The following is a 15,962-nucleotide window of genomic DNA, read 5'->3' as shown; positions in this document are numbered from 1 at the left end:
TATTGGGAGCTCTGAGCTTGGGGTTACAATTCCACTTTTTAGTTTCATGGTGGTGGAGGTAAATGTGTTAATAGGACATCCCACTGTTGGTGTGCCGCTAATTGGCGCTCATTTTAATGTCCCGGGAGAGATATTTAGGTGCTTGCACCTCGGACGAGTTTTTCTTTTCTGGTGAGTCAAGCGTATATCCACAGGATCACCAACTTGTACATTTATATTTACTACGAAACAGTCAGTAGCTACTACTGCCTCACTACATACTACTGTACAGTCAGTAGATACAACTACAGAGTCAATAAATACTACTTACTCTGTCGTCTGTAGAGTGTGTACGTATATACACGTACGCGGGGGTACAAACATTTTAAGGGGGGGGGTGGGCACAATTATAGGGAAAACCTTTTATATCAACTATTTACCCCCCACTTACTATAACTTTTTGGACTTCTGCAAGCCTCTTATAATTTTGTTGGTGGAGAAATGGACAAACGGCCCACTGGGCTTTCACAATAGCTTGGTATCTGTGTATGTATATGTAAGATTTTTAAGAGAAGTTTTGGAGAAAAAAAATTCGCCCGGACAACGCCGGGCACTTCCCGCTAGTATATATATTATAAATGTATTGTCCTGTTGAATGGTTTAATGCTGAGTGCTGTCTCCACCGGGTATATTACACAATTATACTACCCAGCACTTTAAGTAGGACGTCTGCTGCAAAGCAGACATTAATGACGAAATAACGACCTCGTTATTAACACCATTTTTCTCTTGTTGTAGCCCCCAATATAAAACCTTGGAAGTCAATTTCCCCCCCCCCCCCCCCCCGTAACGTTCGTTTTCCAAGTCTTCAAAAAAGCCAAGTGGAAGCCCACGAAGGTGCTGTATCTTGGTGGGCTCTCAGCCGGTGTCGAGTAATCAATCGATACATCAGCGGACGAGTGCGCAAGACACTGGGAGCCACACCTCGGTTCGCAAATCTCATTGGGGTTCAACCATTCCCACTGGCAGTTCGTTTTAATTGGGCAGTTGAGTTCACCACTCACACGACTTTAACTTAAGCACTTTCGAACTGTGCACCATACCCAATGTGAAATGTATCCCACTTGACTTTTTTTTCATTTGTATTGCACAGGGGTTGTTGTTGTTGTTTTATAAATATATGTATATCTGTCTTGCTTAATGTCCAGCCATGTGTCATTCCACTGCTGCGTGAAGCATCCGCCGCGTCCCCCACATGACGTGTCGACCGTATGATTCATCAGAATCCGTATTTACAGTGGAGGAATCCGATGAGCTGTAAAGCTCTTTGTTCACAGATCTCCAGTAGGGGCGGGTCAGAAAGTTACAACAGCAAACGGTACAAAAACACGATAGGAGTGCAAAGTATAGGAAAGATAAACAAATCGCTCAAACAATTAAAATGAAAGTAAACTTTTTTTTTTATTGCAGGTTGGGGAAGTGGGGACCCAGGACGAGATCAGACATCACTCCCCATCGACGTATAAAAGCCAAAATTTCAAATAAAAACTTTCTCTTTACTTGCCATATATATTTTTTATTCGCCACTTAACTTTCTTACGCTATTCGTTACGCACGGTCGCACTTTATTCTGTGCGCGGTTGCAATTTACTCCGCTCAATCGGTGTAAGCCGCTGAGGGCGTGACGGATTTCTTTTCTCATTCCTTTGGCTCTGTTGCCCCCACCCCCCTCCTCCTGTATCATCCCCGTTCTGCTGTAACATTGCACCGATACCCACTTGATTGAGGGCGGTATTGGGGCGTAAAATTAAGATTGATTGATGTTAAACTTGACCGAGAATCATACTCGGGTCACCGGGTTCGGACATGCATATCCTGGTGGAACAAGCGCACCGCGACTAGCTGTGGAGCAATTTAACTAAATTAAACGTGCGATTGTAGCCGTGTTGCTTTTTTTTTCAAACGTCAGACAAAAAAGGGGGAAAGACCTGGGTTCAAGGTTGAGTGCGCAAAACCAACTGCTCAATCGCACTTGCCCCCATCGCATAAATACTGGCAAAATATTGCTTCTGATTAGGTCTTCCAGAAAAAATATATCTTAGTCTCAAGCGGCATTCCCCTGCATCTGTTTATTTCTGGAATGAGCAGAAACAAAGACAAAGATCCCGCGTATAGCCTCAATAGACCTTTTGCAGCTGTACCTAACTTTTTTCTGGCACCTCTTGCCCTCATATTACACTTGCACCGGTTTTTTATTTGCACGCGTTACGTTTGTGTGACATTTAAACACCCGGTTTGTTGGTCTTGGTGGCTGTGCTCACAGCCCCAGAGAACTCTGTTATAAAATCGCTGGGTGACTGGCTAAGCGGGAACATCACCAGGTCAATCCAATTAACTTAAGTTTGGGAGAAAGTGCTGTTGCGAGTGACCAATGAAGGCCATAATGCCACACGAGGGGGACCAGCACCATGCCCAGCCGCCTTTGTCTCCCGTGCGGCAAAGTCTACACGCCACACCAGGTACTCATGTGAGGCTGAGCTGTGCTAGGGGAGGCCCATGACCGGTTCAGATAACACTGGTCAACACACTTTTTCTGGCATAAGGTATTCCAGCGGTTTTAAGGTAATTTTGGGGTGCTGATTCCAAATCTGGCATCAGTTTTTGTCTATCACATCAGGTTTTTGAGATATCAAATATTGCATTTTCAATAAAAACTGCAGAAGAAAAATATTAAATAAATGTGGATATCTACATAAAATGGTATTATAACACACACTATCCTAAAAATACAGCACCATATTTTAACACTAAAGCAGTCACTGACTCGCAAAAACTTGCAATCATAAGTGACGGAGTTAATTTCGGGTAAAATCAATGAAAATAAAAATAAGATGTGATAGAGCAAATCTGAGGTCAGATTTGGAATCAGCACCCTGAAATTAGTCTAAAACAGCTGCAAAAGTCCAGGCCAGAAAAAAAGTTTTTTTTTTGTTGACCAGTGTAATCATCACGGATGTTGACCGTGTGAGCGGGAATCAAACTCTAGTTGCCGGGTTCGTAGCATAGCGTTGTTAGCCCCTCTGCACAACCACTGCTCCTCGGTAACAAAAACATGCGCATTTGGAATGAGTGTGGTGGCAGTGCACACCCATAATTCAGCACTTTGCACACACTGTTAGTAATAGGCATTAGCTGGCCGAAAGCATCTTTATATATGCGGGAATGCAGAGCTTGGACAATTGTCGGCACCGGTGCAGAGCCTGGCTGCCTACCAGCTCGTCTGTGGTTCCTCGGCAATTGCGAGATGCAATCTGCATGAACGGCAACTCTGTATAAAACGAAACATCAATTATTAAACATGAAGGGAAATGTGATATTTTGTTGCAATCCGTATATGCAGCAGCAGCAGTAATAGTGTATCGCAGTTTCATTAATCCTCCACTCAGTCTGTGAACCTGAAAGCGTCGGGGCTTCATTTAGAACCTAGCATTCGCAGGACGATAAATTTGGCCCAGGTGTTATTTTTCTTCCCCATGTATCCACCGCTCTCTGCCGCTATCATTTGGCCCGCTTGGCATGTCAATTTATTCCCTTCGCTTTGATGTAGCCATTCATTCAATTAGCTCCGTTGGCCATGTCTCACAAGAGCATGCCGGGAAACTGGCTGGCACTTTCCGCTCTGCCGGGGTGGGGGAGTGGGAGGGAGTCGTAGAGGTTTAACCATGAATTTGGTAGACGTGTGCGTGTTGCCGTGTGGCAGCCGTCATTTATATATAAAAAAGTGATAATGTTTTGACGGAGTAACGCCAAATTTCTCAACGTCTTACCTTTTCGATTTAAAGCTTTCGTGACTGCAGGGATTCATCTTCTTGGTTCTTTCGGTAAAGTCACGTAGAATGGAAATAATAAAATAATAATAATAAAACATAATAAAATAATTCTCACGTGAATATTTTATTATGTTTTATTTTTATTATTTTATTATTTCCATTCTACGTGACTTTACCGAAAGAACCAAGAAAACGTCTTACCTGTTTAATTAATAAAATAAATAATACATTTGCCCAAATCCACTGTACACCAATGGACAAAGGCCTCCCCTTGCGCCATGCCGGTCATTGGGGATTCTTGATCATACTTCACCACATTGGTCATCTGAGATGAGGTGGGAAAGTGGGGTGGGGGGGGTGCAGACAGGACTGTTTCTGACCAGTTTGCAACTTATGTAACCGTACGTACTGCGTGATTTCAGTCGCTCGCTACTTACAAAAGCAACAACCCATAGAGACCTCCCTTCCATCCCTGCGATGTTTACACTTAATGTTTTCCTCCGCAGCGTTTTCAGACACAGTTGCATATTTTACACTATATTTATATTTTTTTTAAATCCCAACCAAAAATGTATTCTTACCAGGGACCTGAGCATTTCAAAAATTAGTGAATTATTATAACAGCTTCTTGCCCTCCCCCGTGTATTGAATCTGCTTGCGAGGACTTTGGCCTGGGCTTGGTAACTATCGCTGAGGCTGCGCAAATGAGGCCTCAAGTTAAGCTTCATAACCACCCAGACGCCTGTGCCACCTTTGTCACGGGCGTCCGGGCGAAGTGAGATTTTCGGAGGTGGTAAGGGAACGTCCACGCTTTCGTTTGGAAGCGTGCAGCATAACGCGCGGGTGTGTGAGTAAGGTGGGGGGTCAAGAGGTTTATGGCATTAGCATGGCTGGGTTTTGATGGAAGAATAGAGAGGTAAACTTAAGTGTTTCAGATGAGTGTGTGTAGTAGGTGCAATGCCTGTGTTGTTGTACAGAACAGACAGCTGTGGCTGCTTGCATGTTACGCGTTAAAGTGGTATTCTTCCGGAAATATATACGAACAGCAAAAAAGGAAAAGAAACTCTACTCGTGAAAGGTTAGGGCACCCAAACTCCAGGCGGGTGTGCCTTCTGCAGCGTGATCAATTTGACTGCCTCCTCCGAAGACACCACCTTGCAGCCCAGCAGGTGGGCCCTCCACGCACGTGGTCTCAATAGTCTTCTTCTCTTCACGACCCACCGACCCTGCCTCCAGATCGGCACATCACAGGCTTGTAGCGTAACCATCGCACCTGGCAAGAGGTGCCATTATTCCCGTGAGTTTAAGTAGTATCCACTTCAGACTGTGGAACATCCACTGCGTACGTGTTTGCCATCGCGTCTATATAGCTATCTGTTCCTGAAGAAGCTCCCCAGCGCGTGGAGCGAAACGTCGGACATCGTGCCTATCGGCACGCGGAACGACGTGAAAACACACCGGGGGGCAATGCAACATTTAGTGAGCGGAAATCCATATTTGATTTTGGGTTAGGCAAGATAGTAGTTTTATTCAAAAATTATTGTCATTCTATTCCAGAGTATGGCAATATGATCCTTATGGCAGTACCCCGGGGTACCAAATAATACAAAATGACCGAGGCAATTAAATATTTTATTTCTGGGACACTATTTTTCCCAGGGGTGTTACTTAACTCCGCGACTGGGGTACCAATCAATCCGAAATCAGTGCTACTCCGCGACGTCGAAACGCAGCGAGGACGTTTGCGCTGAAACCCTGAACGCTCGCGTACGCACCGTAGTGGTGCATCGTAGTGTACAGCTCGTCGAGATGAGTCGATTGCCGCATCGCCGACCATCAGCAGACTAAAAATTACTGCATCACGGACATTATGCGAGAGCCGGGGTATCGCCATAAGGTTCATAGGTTCAGGAACTAAATGCCAATGTTGAGCTTCGCTGGCCGTGTATGTTGAACTTCTTTCACACCGTACGTAGCCAACCATGCTAATCGGAGGTGTGGGCATCAGGAGAGAGTCTGTGTGGTTTTGCTATTCCTCCCACGTTGAAGGAGCACAGACTACAGTGGTTTTACTGGTAGGAAACACCTGGTTCCACCAGCCCACGGGATTATTGTGTCCGTCCGTCGTGCATCAAAAAATGGGAGGAGTGGGGCCTGGGTGGAGAGGGGAGGGTTGGGGAGGGGCTGGGTGGGGAGGGTGGGGAGGGGCTGGGTGGGGAGGGTGGGAGGGGTGGGGCTGGGTGAGGAGGGGCTGGTCACCTCGTGGTGCCCTTATAAAACTCAACGTTTAACCTACTCACACCGGCTTGTGCCCGCCCTCACAGTCGGCCATATTTGCGGAATACACCACGCCGCCGTTGACCCTGGCCATTGACCGAGCAACCCAACGTTCCTACCAGCTCCCTCGGCAGGGATGTGTTATATGGTCCATAGCTTTGGTTGCATGGAAATAATCGCGCTGCTGTGGCGAGCGTCTTTAATCTTCCATTAATTAAGGAAATGTGCACATCAGCCTGTTGAAGTTCTGATGGTTACACCGGTTGTTTTCAGGGATGTAAAAGCCAGGAGATGTCTCGAACGAGGTTTCTGGACTTCCACGTTGTTCTACTCTGTCCGCCGGTGTTCTTCCGGATTTTGGTAAAATTTCAGGATGGTGACGGTGCGATGGCAGAAGGGGCATCGGGACTCGAGTCAGCGGCGAGGGACAGTGTCGAGGTCTTGGTTGATGGGTAGGTAGGTGGGTAGTTAGGTAGGTGGTTGTCTTTGGCAAGAAAACGTGTAACCTCCTTTGCAGTTGGCACGCCACTGCGGATGTTTGGGGGCAGAATGTTCGCCAGAACAGGGAGCCCAGGGGATTGGTGTCGGTTTCAGAGTTCCGGTTATGATGGTCATTGTGTTATTTAATTGTGCACAACGCAATTGTTGTCATCGATCCTCCACTACCCGACAGGACCGTCACGTTTATTTGTACGCGCCAAGGTATCGATCTAATTCCAGATTAAACTCCTCTTCTTACCGGTGGCTGAAGACCTCATGACGTAATTTCAACATCAACGTACAGCGGACGTTTCAACCCCCTAAACTTCCTTTGAGCTTCGTCGGGGAGTGAGCTCGGAAATCCAGTGAGCTGCCTCCTCATCAGCTGACTGTCAGCGTTGAGTACCTTTCGTGACATCACCAACCGGCAAAGAATGGGTCACTCCCATTAAATATGTACATTATTTAAAACATATTTTGTTGAACATACCGTTTACTGCACTCATTATCCGGAATCACCTCCGAAATTTCCCCTTAGCTCTGGACCGTATCATAAAAGCTAACCGTCGTACTGTAAAAACAATTAATTCCTTCATACGACATTACCAGTAGTTTTTTTAATAAGCACAGAAGTGCCCAAAAACAAGGACATCCCCGTGTGTAGCCTTTAACAGACTGTTGTGGCAAGTGCTGTTAGTGAGCACCTATTAAGGCTGGCACAGCGCACGTGGGGATGGGTGGAATGCACCATACCTGGCCACCTTGGTCTACCCTGTGCAAATGTTTGCACACCGCACCGGGATCTCATTTGAGGATTCGTCAACCCCCGGGGAGGCCCATGACCTGTTCGTTTGTTCACCACTGCTATTGGTCGTGAGCGGGAATCGAAGGCGGGCCTCCGGGTTCCTAACGCTGTTCGTTAAGCGCTACACTACCGCTTCTCAGAGTAGCATCCACGCACACACAGACACGTGATGATTCTAACGGAGGAACTTCCGCCCCCGTTGAATCGGGTCGGCTCCCACGGGGGACGAAAGGACGGCTCCATTGCGACCCCCATGCCTGCAATGGATTTCCCTGCAGGAGCCGCTGCTGATGAATGTGCCTCTTCATGAAAGAGCTCCGTGGCGCGCGTAGCCGTGATGTATAGCGTTGAGCCAATCCGCACTCGTGGGAGGAGATGGAGGAGGAGGGGTAGTGGGGAAGTCTTAATTGAGTCCCACTTCCCTCTGTTCCTGCACATTGCCCCACCTCCCTGCTGTCATTTAATATCTCATAATTTGCCCCCTAACTATGATCGATTGGTCATTTAGCGGTGAAGCCTGTAACAATGCATCAAGTGCATGGATTCAAATGGATTTGAATCCTTAACGATGGCATGCGTGGAATCCTGTGCGTAAGAATTTGTTCTTTTCGATTCCAATGTGTTGCAGGTAATGGGGTCGATATTTACTCTTTACCGCCACGAGGTGGCCAGAGGGAATTGTCAGTAAACACAATAAGAATCGGAATATTTATTTTATATGGGAGGAATCCGACGAGCTATAAAACACTCTTTTGCACAGGTGTCCGGTAGGAAGGAGGCAGCTCCAGATATTATGGGCAGAAGATGGAATGGCCTCCCACTCAAGGGATGTTCATGGGAGGTGTGGATAGAAGACCCTGTTTTGCTGGAGGGCATGACACCAGCAGAAGAGGAGAGTGAAATGAGATCAGATAGGTGGGCGGAGGCAGATCCATGCATGAAGACCCTTGAAGTGAGTGATTAGTCCTGTAATCAATATGTAATAGGATTGCAAAACACTCGAGGGGCCTCGAATATCATATCATCATGGTTAAGAGTGTGAGTGAGAAGTGCATCACGTGTGTCTGCTCTGATCGTTATTGTGTTCATATCATAATTATGTACATTCGTACATTATAGATAAAAACTGTTTTATTTTGTCATCCGTATGTTATGTATTATCACACATTAGGTTTGGCTAGGAGACATGCCTTTCTTCTGTGCTGTGTTCATTCAAACCCAGCAATCATTCGGGATGCCACGCTCTGATCAACGTTGAGTAATGTGTAGGAGATAAAGCAAGCATTTCAACTTCTGGGTCAGTATAACGATTACCGCCGTCATCAGTAGTGGTCCTTTGCTTGTTGAGAAATCAAAGTGGGGGACACATTGACATTTTGATTACCCGACCTTTGGGGAAAAACACCGGTATAAAATAAAGCTGTTCCCCCCCAAAAAAAGGCACGCGCAATTGTTTCAGGCACAGATAAGAGCGACCCCCACCAACTCGCTCGCCACGCGGTGTTTCCGCTCGCGACTTTCCCGCCGCAGCTAACGTCGCTTCCCCAAAAGACATTCTCCCGTGGCCCACGTGACGCGCACGTTTCATGCCGTCGCCCGCCGGCATCTGGAGGCGGGTTTTGAAGGTTGCGCGGATTTAAAAATGCACGGCGAATTTCAATGAAAGTCGGCGGCGCGATGCTCCGTAGAGATATTCCTGGAGGAGAGTCACGAACCCTGCAAACGGGCGAGAGCGCGCCCAGCGGGTTGTGCCGGAGTTGTGCGTGCGTGGGTTTATTAATACACGGGCCAACGAGGCGCTGGGGGCGGTGGGGGGGGCTTTCGTGGCAGTGAGCCAGCGCCGGTGAGATCCTGGATCTGAAAACCGGTCTTTGCCGCCTGCGTTTTAAATTGAACCGCGGCGACTATGACGGTCTCAACACGGCGGCCGGTGCAAAAAACGCCGCCGTGTAATAAATTCGATTTGGCGGGGTGCAGCTCTGAAAAGCTGTAATGTGTAAATATATTAGATTATTGACATGCTGCAATCCACTGTTGACAGCATGAAGGCTCTTCGTACACTGTCGGACAAAAGGGGTCTGTTGCAAAGACTGCACGCATAAATAGTCCGGTGATGTAAATTTCGCTGATGGGATGTGATGATGCTCTTCTTGACTGAAGGAGTACCAGCTGGATGTTGCTTCATCTCGTGGCACAACTGGTAAAGAATTCAAGGAGGGTTCAGTGATTCATGCATTGCACTATTTACTTGGTGACCTGAGTTTGATTTCCACCCGTAGCTGATGTTATATCACTGGCGAGCAATATCTAAACCTGCCCTGTCCCTTGCTGCTTCGCCAGCCCACGCTGACAACACGGTGAAGTAAGGTGAATCAACGTCCATATACTGTGGGGATGCCACCAGCAGTGGATTTGCAATTGGCTGGTTGTGTTGGGCAGGGCATGATGTACTGAAAGACATCGGAGAGCTACATCGGCACATCCTACGCACTTATACAACCTACGCATTCGTAAAAATCGTAATGGATTTTCTAAGTGCACGCATGTGAGCCCAGTGAGAGATGGTAGGAATAAATGTAAATAGCATGTGATTTCCCCCCCCCCCCCCATCTTGCACTTTTTCTTCTTCAAACGGTGGAAGCACCTTCCTCTCACTGTGGACGACACTTCCTGTGATGCAGCCGGGGCCTCTGGGCAATTTGTGCCTTGATGGAAACCAAGTGGGCCCAATGTCCTTTGAGGCTCTTATTTGCACAAAGCAGCAAAATCGAGACCCTATCCCCCACACCCTCTCTCCTGCCTCCATCACCATCTCCAACCCATAAGTTTGCATCTCTCACTGCTGCACTGATTATGGTGTAACACATTTTATTTAATTTTTGTTCCTGGGTAATAAGTGTTATTTCTTAATTGCTTATGCCTCAAAAGTACAGAAATGGCTATTATTCTCCACGAACTTTGCTTTTGTGACCAGGACAGTGATATTTTGCAATTTACCTATTTTCAATGAGAAAACGGGCAAATTTGTGTATTTTCATTCACATAAAGTCAGAAAAAAAACAACATATGGAATCAGTTAACATATATGTATACTAAATTAATACAAAAATGACTACGAAAGATTTAAACACCAAGATGCACTACCAGAGGCGGGACTGGCCACAGCGGACCGAGTTGTCTGTGGGAAGGAACGTCAAGTGGGAACCACTGATCGACTCCCAGAAGGTGCTGATGCCACCACTGCACATCAAATTGGGCCTTATGAAACAATTTGTCAGAGCTGTAGATAAGGAGTCGGCAGCCTTCAAGTACCTTCAAGACTTCTTCCCTAAGCTGTCTGAAGCAAAGGTCAAAGCCGGTGTCTTCGTCGGACCACAGATAAAGAAGATCCTGGAGTGCAATGAATTCCCCAAGTAGCTCACTAGTAAGGAGAAAGCGGCTTGGAACAGCTTTGTCGCAGTGGTTCGTGGCTTCCTGAGCAATCACAAGGTCGAAAACTATCTCACAAAAGCAAAGTTTGTGGGAAATAATAGACATTTTCTCTAGTGTGTGGGAGAGAGTCGAGTCAGATGAGAGGGGAGAAGTAGGAGATTCCGTGGAGGGGAGAATAGTGCGATGAGAGGGGGTATATTAACTACCTCGCCCGGTGTACAGGAGGTCGTAGGTTCGATCCCGACTCTGAATTGGAGTTTGCATGTCCCTCCCCCTCGTGGTTGCGTGGATTTTTCTCTGGGTCCTCCGGTTTTTCTCTCCACATTTAGACACAGCATCACGCGTTTAGACTTTTTTTGCTGCTATAAATTCTCACTTGAGAAGCCACTTTGTTGAGCTATCATTTGTGGCCAAGTCGCGTCTGAAAAAGAGCTACATAGCTCAGTGGGCCTTACCTGCAAAATTACAAAAAATTGTTACGTTTTTAGAAAGGTATTGCATGGGCGAGTGAATGTAGGACCTTGAAGATGAGGAGTACAATCTTGGAGTTGATCCCCTGGATTGGATTTTGGAAGAATAGTGAAGTATTGTGATGGTGGCGTGATTTACGGGCCACGGGGGTGAAGTCTGGCAGAAGCATTTGATCCGCCGTCCATTGTGTGCATACTCGAGCAGAGAAGATGGGTAAACATGAACATTTGAAAGTGACTTTGCCACTGGAGTTTAGCTCCTTTAATCTTTTTTTTTTGGTGTAAACGGAATCCAATTTTAGTGGTCTTTAATCTCGAAAGCTGACAACGTCGTCTGGAGGAAGGCTTTCCGTCTTGCAATGGGTGAATGTTAGAATTCTGTGTGCCAACATCAAAGCTCGCTTGCCATTCTCCTTCATGTATCCACTGCTGCATGGAGGTATTTCGAAGTTGTTGCCAACTCTCATCGCCCTGGGACGCAACAATCCATTGAGCTTCCACACATGAGCTGATTTCGTTGCTCAATCTCCGTGACGGATGTTCTCTCGGGCGTGTTCCCTCCTTCAGCTGCCACTCCATCATCAGACTCAACCACCGGCCATCGTTCCTTCTAGCCGCCTGTCCTTCTAATCACTTGTCCACTGCACCTTCAATTAGCACGGTTGGCTATGTACCGGCGCGAAAGAAGTTCAACATACATTCATACCTACTGCCGAAGGCCGCTTATTTATACGAACAAGCAATGGGTGTCCTCAACTTGTGTATGATCTCTAATCCATGGCAAAGAAAAATGAAATTAAATCTGACGTGCGAAAAGAAGCACAGAGTGGTGCTTTTTTGGAACTGCAATTCTTAGCATTAGGAAATATATTTTACAGGACTTGACCACGTTAACTAGCAATACGTAGCAAGATGCAAGTTTTGATTAATACAATCGGTACAGCCTTTTAACCGATGCGAATGAAGTGGAAAATAAGAAACAATGTCACGGTGATCAAGTGAGAATTGGGCAGTGCTCGTCTCTGCGTGTGGCCCCTTAGCCAGTTCGTCCACACGTCATTTGTGCTGCAAAAAAAAAATAGACGTACAAAAAAAAACACATCTACGTTGATTTTTTTTTAAACGTCCATGAATGGGAAACTGAAATATGTTTTCATAGCATATGTACATTTTTTATATGTTGCTTATATCTATCACACAAACAAATATCACCCCCCCCTCCTCCCCTGCCATATCGCCTTAACACACTTTTTGGGCAAATGCTGTTAGCAAACACCATTCTTGCCGGTACGGCACGTGACGGCCTGTCTATGTGGTGATAATTTATCCACTGTACAAGGCACTCATTTAAGGCTGAGTCAACATAGGGGAGGCCCAAGACTGGTACAAATAATCTCACACTGATGTTAGTTCATGGCCAGGAATGGAACTCGGGTCTCCGGGTGTAGTAGCAGTAGCACAGTGCGCTAACCGCTACGCTACCGCTCGCCATCCATCACATGCGCTTGCCAGCAAGCAGATAAGAATAGCAGGTGGGATTTCTCAATCCTGGCAACAAATCCATTGCCTTGAAAACCTTGAAGGGGTGAAATGCTGTGTGTGGTAAGCAGTTAACTTCATCAGAGAGGTCCTCAAGGAAAAATATCTTCTGAGAGGCATACATCCCCGTCGGAGATCGTTCACGGTGTCGGGGCAGAGCTTAGGAAAGTAATCAATAAAAAAAAGTCAGAGTCATAATACTCTCAATGTATAAGGGCCCCCTGCAAGGGATCGTGAGGATTTCAAAGTTATTCCCAGCATGGTGTCAGTGACTCGGCCTTTTACAGCTCAAGATTGCGGGCCATGTGTTTGTGGTGACCGTATGAACCCTCACACATTGTGCGCCAGCTCCTGCGCCTTATAAGGCCCGCCGCTTGTTATATGGCGGCGCATGGCTCGTGTTGGATTCGCATGATCCCTTCTGGGCATTGCGGGTGTTTATATACTTTTTTGTATTTGGTGTAAATTTAACTGCAGTATTCACAGCCAGCCTGTTGCCCGTGCTGGTCGTGACACTGCACCGTGGCCTGTAACCCGGTACTGTGGAGGTAGCTAGGGTTGGTGAATCACGTACACATTCGTGACACTCCCTACCCGTGAGCGTGAAATGGGTGCCATGGTGGCGAGCTGTTAACTACCTCGCCAGGTATATAGGAGGTTGTGGGTTCGATCTCAACCCTGATCCCTGCATATGTGGAAGTTGTGTGTTCTCCTTGTGGTCGCATGGATTTTTCTCCAGGTCCTTCGGGTTTTTCCCTCCACATTTAGACGCGTGCGTTTTAGAGTATTTGGTTGCTATAAATTTCCACATGACGACAAGCCACTTGGTTGAGCTGTCACTTGTGGCCAGGTCACTTCTAAAAAGAGCTATATAGCTCAGTGGGCCCCTACCTTGTAAAATAAAATAAATTGTTCAGTTTTTAGTTTGAATGGGGATTGAATGTTAACCCCCTCGCACGCTTGTGTTTTTCGCAGGCTGCTCCAGTTTCCACCAACGTGCATAAGCACCCCAATATAGGGCCACAGTGCTTGGGCAATTGTTGGCGCTGGTTCTGGCTGCCTTCCCGCTTGTCTGTCATCTCCACGCGCCTCTGAATCATCCTTCGTCTCTGAGATTGAGCAAATACTGTGCACGTTGCCAATTATATTATAATTCACGATTATCATCATCAGCATCTTTTTCAGAGTCGTATTTAATATACTCCTGTAAGGATTTAATATAAGCCTGCAAGGTGATTCGTAGCAATTTGTGGTCCTGATTTGATGCAAGTGTAATAAAAGACTTGACCACGATCTCTGGCTCAGTGTCCTTTATTTGGTCCGTACTGTATTACCCACACGGCTGTCTCCTCTTTGCTCAGTCCCCACAGTGCTGACTCCGATGTCTCTCCAGACTCCACCAGCAGCCCCTCTGTTGGTCTCTGTCGCTCTTGTAGCCCCCACAGCAGCTCCGCTGCTGTTACTCACTCTCAGCCCCCTTGGCTGTAATCGCTGCTGCTCACTCCGCAGCGCTGACAGCCTCGTGCTGTCTCTCTCTCTCTTCGTCGCTCCTGCGACTCTCTGCAGCCACACCGCTGCCTCTAACACACAGCCTTCCTGGCTGTACTCTCCTCTCTCTTCGTCGCTCCTGCGACTCTCTGCAGCCACACCGCTGCCTCTAACACACAGCCTTCCTGGCTGTACTCTGGGGTCGGCTCCCGCTCGCCGGCGGTGCCCCCCTCCTCTTGTTCGCCCTCGTGGCCTCACCCTTTTCCATTCACAACCCGACTGCCTTCTCTTTCCGGTTTACCCGCTTAAGGACCCCAACCTTTCACCCACGTCACCTGGCTCCGCCTCCTCGTGACGTCACATCCGGAAGGTCGCTTACGCCCGCATTACACCACCCTCCCCCGTAGAAAAAACCCAGCCGACCTCGGCTGAACAATACCAAAGCGTAATGCGGTGAACCGACCTTCCCCCTTAAAGGACACTAAGCATGTAATATAACAACAAGAACAACAATGGCACAAAGCACAACAACGCACATCCGCATGTCGTACACGACAGCCACCCGGCCCCAGGGTAGTGGAGATGATGTAATTCCGGCCCGCTTAAGAAAACCCCAATAATTACCCAAATAACCGCGATGGACGCCCCAGTATTTACATTTTAACAACAATATTATTTACACGTGAAACAACAACAACAAAAAAATTTCTGCTCTTACCCACCAGCAGTCCTCCCTTGAGGACCAGCACAGACCTCAGACGTACACAGCATGTACCCACAGTCACTCTCAACAAACCAACAAAACCCCTAATCGCACACCCTCGCGTGGAGAGAGCCACGCTCCCCAGCGGTAACGTTTAATTCGCCGTAACCCTCACCGTGGTCGTCAACCCACGGCAACATCCATTTACCATACTCTCAGCTAGTGCCATTTCGGGGATGAGCAGCACTCGGCCATGCTCCTCCCTTACTATCCCATCAGCGATGGACACACACCAGCCTTGCCAAAAATAATGACGTTGCAACGTCAACAAAGTCTTCTGCACCCCTAAATGCAATAGTGTGTCACAATGGAGAGTTCTAATCAACTCGAATCGCAAGGACGTTGGTAGCACCACACGCCAGCTTTCCTGGAACCCTTCTCGCCACATAAGCAGACCATCTCGGAGAGCGGTTTGCGGCCCCACAGCCGTACTCGGACTCCCATTGTCCCTCATAGACCGCTTCCACATGGACAACAACAACTCATCCATCATTTGTTCCCGAATCCAGACAGACCGCGGCAGATTCAAAACCCCGTCAGTCGGTCCCGGTTCCATCGGAGTATCCGACTTCTCGACGGCCAACGTAAGCGGCTGAGGGGGGTTTAGAATCGGCGAACACCTATGCGTCCCCGACGCACATTTACAAGGGGCGCGCCCTGGTAATCTGGAAAGTGCGTCAGCGTTCGCATGGCGCACTCCCTTCCGATGTTGAATTTGGAAGGAAAATGCCTGTAGCGTGTCCAACCAACGTGCCCACTGTCCCGATGGCTGGTCCATTTTAAGTGCATATTGCAAGGCCGCATGATCCGTACGCACAATAAAAGAACGACCGTAAAGGTACGGTCGAAATAGCCGTAGGAAAAACCAACCGCCAAAAGTTCTCTACGAGTGACACAGT

The 15,962-nt window shown here is 47.5% G+C and overlaps 1 protein-coding gene across 6 annotated transcripts in view; it reads left to right on the top strand.

Moving 5' to 3' along the window:
• Positions 1–15,962, top strand: part of NPHP4 (nephrocystin 4) — a 285,849-nt gene that overhangs the window by 156,387 nt on the left and 113,500 nt on the right. The gene's annotated exons all lie outside the window — the stretch shown is intronic.

Source organism: Lampetra fluviatilis, chromosome 36, assembly GCF_964198595.1.
Source record: "Lampetra fluviatilis chromosome 36, kcLamFluv1.1, whole genome shotgun sequence".
NCBI lineage: Eukaryota > Metazoa > Chordata > Hyperoartia > Petromyzontiformes > Petromyzontidae > Lampetra > Lampetra fluviatilis.
Note: the sequence above shows the minus strand (reverse complement) of the source record. Positions and strands in the feature narration are given on the sequence as shown.